Genomic DNA, 6,370 nt, shown 5'->3' on the forward strand with positions numbered 1-6,370 from the left:
TCTGTCTACCACATAGGAGGTCCATGGTTCAAACTCTGGGCCTCCTTGACCCGTGTGGAGCTGGCTTATGTGCAGTGCTGATGTGCGCAAGGAGTGCAGTGCCACACAGGGGTGTCCCCCACGTAGGGGAGCCCCACGCGCAAGGAGTGCGCCCTGTAAGGAGAGCTGCCCAGCGTGAAAGAAAGTGCAGCCTGCCCAGGAATGGTGCCGCACACACGGAGAGCTGACGCAGCAAGATGATGCAAAAAAAGAACCACAGATTCCCGTGTCACTGACAACAACAGAAGCAGACAAAGAAAAAGACGCAGCAAAATAGACACAGAGAACAGACAACCGGGGTGGGGGGGAAGGGGAGAGAAATAAATAAATAAGTAAATCTTATTAAAAAATTAAAAAAAGTTTGTCAACTTCCCCCAGAGGAAGAGAGCCCAGAATTCTAGAATCCCAAGACCTAGCCATCCACCCTATCATGGGGAAAGGAGAGAATACCTTTTTCCATTGCTGATGAGACCATAGCAGCTAGCTAATGAACTTATCCCTGACCCACCCTGATGTCCAGGGCTGCATTGCCTGTCTCCTTCCTCATGGGGAGGGATATCTGGATGTAATCAGGATGCCCACAGCCATGGCTCAGTTGCCCGCCCACCCACAGCTTCTTTCTGGATGGTTCCTTACCCGGAGCACATGTTTGTGTCCCTTGTGCCCGCCTCCCTGATGGAGCCTGAGGACAAAGCCGGACAATGCATGAGCTGGTTCAGGTTGTGCCCGAGAAGGCTACCTGGCCTGGAGGACCTTGGGATGACGTCCAACCTAAAGAGAGGCCATGGAGTGAGGCTGAAAGGCCCGGGGACAGGGGCCAATTCTGAACCCATCAACTCTTTTCTCACCATCTACCCTAAAGGGGATCTTTCTCCAGCTTGCACAAAGGCAGGGCATGGGCTAGCAGGACCCAGGCACCTGACCCTGGGAATCAGATGGCCGACCAGGAATTAGCCTGACACCCAAAATCTCTGCTCAAAACAGACCCTCCATATGGGACGAGGAGTAACCACAGTGGCCAGTGAATCTCAGAGAGTTGGAATACAACGTGCATCTGGTATGGGCAGCTGGCGCAGGGACAAGAGATAGAACATGGTGATGGGAACATCCATGAGACACAGAGGAGCCGCATAGCAACAGAAGGGAGAGAGCAGCACAACAGAGCTGCACCACGGAGAAGACAGACCTGGATGGGGTGCAGTGGGTGCTGCTGCCCAGGGGCTATGGTGAGGCGCCCCATACCCCAGAACTGCAGGGGCCCCCACACTCCTATGGACCCCAAGCAACACCCACCATCTGGGAGCTCTGCATGGCTGCTCCCATTCCTTCATTCTCCCTCTCCTAGCTTAGTAATAAAGTGTGATACTTGGGGCCACCTAAGAGGTTTTTTTTGGTTCCTTAAAACCTAAAAGAATTCGATAGCTGATACAAAGTGCAAGAGCCAAGGGGTGAGACAGAAGCTAGAGACACACAGGGATATCCACACTCTCCTGGATCCAAGGCAGATCTCAGCTTGGCCTGGAGCTGGGGGACCAGCCTGAGGTCACTCTACTGCCCTGTGTGCTGAATGCCAATCAACCTCAGCCTTTTCTGTTGGCCTCGACTCCACTCGCCGGCCATCGTCCCGTTGCTGGGATCTCTCCTTACCGAGGCTGTGAACGGAGCTGTGATACTCTGACATGTAGATGAGCAATGAGAAAATGATCCAGCTCCTGCTGTAACAGAATTTCCCTCCAGGCAAACATTTTCCTCCACTGCACTTATCACAACTGCGATTATCGTGTTTGTGGATTGGCTTTTAGCCCATCTCATTACAAGGTGATGAGCATTAGGTGGAACCTTTTCATTTGTTCACTCTTGTACCCCATGTCTGGGGCAGTCTATGTCACAGAACACCATGAAACAGGCCGCAGCAGGCCGAAAGGAACGCGGTTCTCTACAAAATAATCATCTTGGGGATTATTGCAATAGGCTTTTGCAATGGTCTTCAAAAAATTACTTTATGAGACTCAAGAAAAAGAAGGCTTAATGCTTTATGCAACTGATAGTCAATGAAAAAACAGGACTAGGTTCATACACACAAAATCAGCTAAAACCCTGTGGCCAGGAGAAAGGCCTCTAAGTGCATGATTCTGGTAGGTTTAATCACCAAGGTTCCTGCTCTTCTGGCATCTGCAGGCCTGATTTGGGTCAACGCCAGAGAGTTGATACCCTGTTGTAAGAGCCCGAGACAAGATCATTATTTAAAGGTTCTTGACTGTCAGCCATGACCCAAGACAGCTATATTTTCAAATAGGCTCGCACATTCGTTTTCTGATGAAAAAACCATTCGGTAGCAATAGCATGACTTAAAATCCATATTATGATTCCATTCTCACTTTGGTTGTTAAGGTTCCCCTAACTTGGTGAGGCAAGGAGAGTCCATCCACCCAGGGGCTCCTCCACCCAAGTGGAGCCCTTTCACGACGGCTGTGGCCCCGCTTCTAAGAAAACGGAAAGTCCACAGTGGGTTTGAGTCATGGCCAACCAAAGGCCTTCCAGAGCACCTGCCCCAGCTCCAGCCTCGAGGCGGCAGTCACCCCAGAATTTGATGTCCTCCCCCAAGGGAAAGCTGTGACTTCTCTCAAGGAAAAAGTAAATGGGTTCCAGGTCAGAATAAAATACCTTGACATTGAAATGAGGGCCTGGACTGCCTTCTTTGAGGCCATCTGAGACTTTCCTCGGAGCACAAGCTTTGGCAGCGTCAGAGGAGCAGGCTGATGAGGCACAGGAAGTTCTTCTCAGCCCACATCACCATTTCCTGGGACCTCCCCATTCCTGGGAGGCTCAGTACTGCAACCCTGTTCTACTGGGTTGCACAGCAGTGGGGATTTACTCCCAGCTCAGAGCCTGAGGGACTTACAAGCACAGGCGCTCCTGCGTCTGATGAGCAACACGACAAAGGGCATCCAGGGGGCGAGGAACTCCCTTATCCCTCATCCGCAGGTGAATTCCATGAAGATGATCAAATGGTTGCTAAGCAACGCTCTCCCAAGTCTAGAGGAGGACTGCTTTCTGGTTACAGCTCTGACTTTCTGAAGTAGCCTGGAATTACATGCGACTGTTGACGCCAGGAAATAAAATCTTAAAAGCACAGTTCAGCAGACTGTGATCGGATGTTTCCAACAGGGATGTGCAGTCTTCTCGCGCACAGCCAATGCTGATTTCCAGCTCTCAGCCATCATCGGCTGTCGGTCAAGGCTCCGTGCCTCCTGGAATTGCTCCCACTGGGAAGGGTAACTCTTGTCTTGCAGAAGTGTTTTCCATGTCAAGTACTGAAATGAGCCAAGAATGAGAGGACAAGACATGAACACAAGAAAGCAAGTGAAAAATGGAATCGATAACCTCGGCTATGAAAGTCTTCAGTTTGGTCTCGTACAATTTGTTTTCGTGTGGGAAAGTTTTAAAATTTCCATGGTAATGGGCTTGGAAAGGGGGAAACCCACTGAATCTCACCTGGAGAAACTAGGAGACAGGAGATGGCGTTGTTGTTAGAAACAGGTGCAGCTGGATTTATTTCAGATTTTTTCTCAACTACTGTTGCTAAAGAAAAGCCGACACCGTGTCAAATGAAGACAGAAACTTGGTTCACAGCTGAGGGTAACCTGGTATTTTCTATAAGATCACACTGACCTCAAATGCATGTACGTTCTGTCCTCTTGGGCCCTCAGCTAACTCTTGTCACCGTGTCTATGTCCACCGTGTGGTCTGACCAAAGAACAACCCTTCATGACGCATAAAATGATTTTCCAAATGGATCTTGCCATGATATCAAATTCAGTCGCCAGGCCCTTCTCACCTTTTACAGTGGTTCTCAACCTTGGCTGCACATAGAAGCACCTGAGGCGTTTTTAAATATCCCAGTACCCCACTAAAGCAGCATATCTGAGCTGGGGCCCAGAAATGAGAACCACTGTTGATAAAGTAACTCTATAATCACATCAATGAAGCTACGAGAGTCATAAAAACAATATATATTTTCTCCTGAAAAATATATCCTCTATTTTCTATCTCTCTTGTACCCATCCCTTAAAAATCTCACCAATAACTCTGTGAGGGTTCAAATCCTACCTCTCTTCTCAAAATGATGATTGAATTATAATCCAAGAAGTGGCTTCCCGTGAACAAATAGTCACAAAGCACCTCCTATTCTGGCTCCTGGGGCTATATCGGTGTGACAATACTTGAATATTTGAAGAGAAGGTGCCACCCTCCGGGGCACTTACTTTCTAGGGCAGGCATTCACAGGCCATTTGGGAGAAACGGAGCTGCACCTCCACTGCCAGGAGGGCTGGTATCCGTGACTCAGAGGTGGGTCCCTTTTGGGGACTGCCTCATCCAGGGGCAGCCGCAGCCCAGGGCTGCTCAGCATAACAGGGAGTCAAGGGCACGGCCCTCCTGCCTCCGCGCACGGCCATCTGCTGCCATCACAGCCCCAGGCTCCCCTCCGGAAAGGCAGAGGCTTCTGTCGCCAACAACCTCAGTTCGCCTTGTCCCTGGCTCAGTCCTGCTCCCCCTGCTCCCCTGCAGGTGTGGATGCCAAATGAACTTCCTGCATGCACAGCTCCATCGTAGATGGTTTCCCAGGACAACTGTGCCAGGACTGTGGCTTACACGGCAGCCGCGGTGGGGATGCGGAGAAGCGGAGGGGGTCAACGGATGCATTGGAGGTGGCGTGCACATGTAGATTAACTGTGAGCTGTGAGCAAAAGGGAAGAAGCAAGGATGTCTAGAAGTCGGGGGTGGGTGATGGTGGGGCTATTTTCTGGGGTTCTGTGGGAAGGAGCTTAGACTCCTACACAAATTTTTTCTGTTGCAACTAGAGTTTATAAGTTATTAAATAGCCTTTTCTATCAGTCAAGGTTCTCCAGAGAAACAAACCAATAGAATATAGGTATAGGTGTGTGTGTATATGTATATAGGTGCGATGGTTAGCTATTGCGTCAACTCGGCTGGTAATTATGCCCAGTTGTTTGGTCAAGCAAGCACGGGGCTAGCTGTAATACAAGGGCATTGATAGACTTTAGTTGCCATTGACTTTACTGCAGTGGTAAATCATAGATGGCTGGTTATAATTACATCAATCAGGGAGATTGCCATCAGCAACGAGTGGTGCTTAACCCAATCAGTTGAATGCCTTCAAAGAGGAAGTGATTCCAGCATTGAGAGAGAATTCCCCAGGTCGTCTTTTGACAGTCAACATCTCCCAGAACTCATCAAGAACCTTCATTAGACTTTTATTACAGCCCCTGGTTACAGTCTGCCTGCAGAATCTGGACTTGTGCATCCCCATAGTCATGTGAGAAACTCTTATAGTATCACATACTATTGACTGATATCTCTTGTTGATTCTGTTTCCCTAGAGAACGCTGACTAATGCAAGGTGTGAGTGTATGTATATGTATTAATATGTATGTGTATACTATATATATCTTCATGTCTATGTTTATATAGAACTGAAGTAAATGTTTTAGGAAAAACACTTACTCTTTTGTGATGCATCCTTTCATTTTCTATTCTGTATCATTTTCTCATATTTGTTGCTCACAGTTTCATGATCCACTAAGGGGCCCCGACTGCAGTTTGAGAAATGCTTACGTGGTAAATTCTGAGTAGCAACCCCACCCCAGATTTATGATTCTCAATAAAGAGCCAGCTTAAGAAAGGACAAATGTTTACAGGCACTGGAATTTACCTGTAGTTTAAAAATTAAATTATCTTTGTCATTTGTCTCATTCTCATAAAAATTTTTTCCAGTGGGAAAAAATCCCACCGTTTTCTGATTAAATGAGAATTCTGGCATGGTGGTAATTCTAATTGGTTAAGGTTAATTAAAAACTCTCCCTACCTCAGAGGTCCCGTAGGATTTACATCAAGGTAAATAAGAGGTTGGTGGTCAGCGGTTAATCAAGGCCGAAGGAGTGGGCAGTAAAGAGGACCCCTGGAGGGGGAGGTGGCCTTCCCTCAGCTCCTCGCTGTCATCGCTCACTGGAGGGTTGCGCTGCTGGTCTCCAGGGTTCCTTCCAGTCGTACGTTTCTGGGAGTAAATGCCTAATGACTAAGGACCTTGGGTTTGCAAATCCCTGAGCTCAGATTTGTGAAAGGCTGTAGCACCTAGCTTGGGCCTGGAGCAGGGGTCCGTGGACACAGGAGGGTCTTCCTCTGCCTGTGCAGAGCTTGGCCCACCTCCTCTAAGGACTCCTGGAACAGCTGCATGGGAGTAGCAGATGGATGGCAAACTAGGAGGAGCGGGAGGGCAGGGCTAGGCTGAACCACAGAAAGACAGCACAGG

Source organism: Dasypus novemcinctus, chromosome 15 (genome assembly GCF_030445035.2).
Source record: "Dasypus novemcinctus isolate mDasNov1 chromosome 15, mDasNov1.1.hap2, whole genome shotgun sequence".
NCBI classification, from domain to species: Eukaryota; Metazoa; Chordata; class Mammalia; order Cingulata; family Dasypodidae; genus Dasypus; species Dasypus novemcinctus.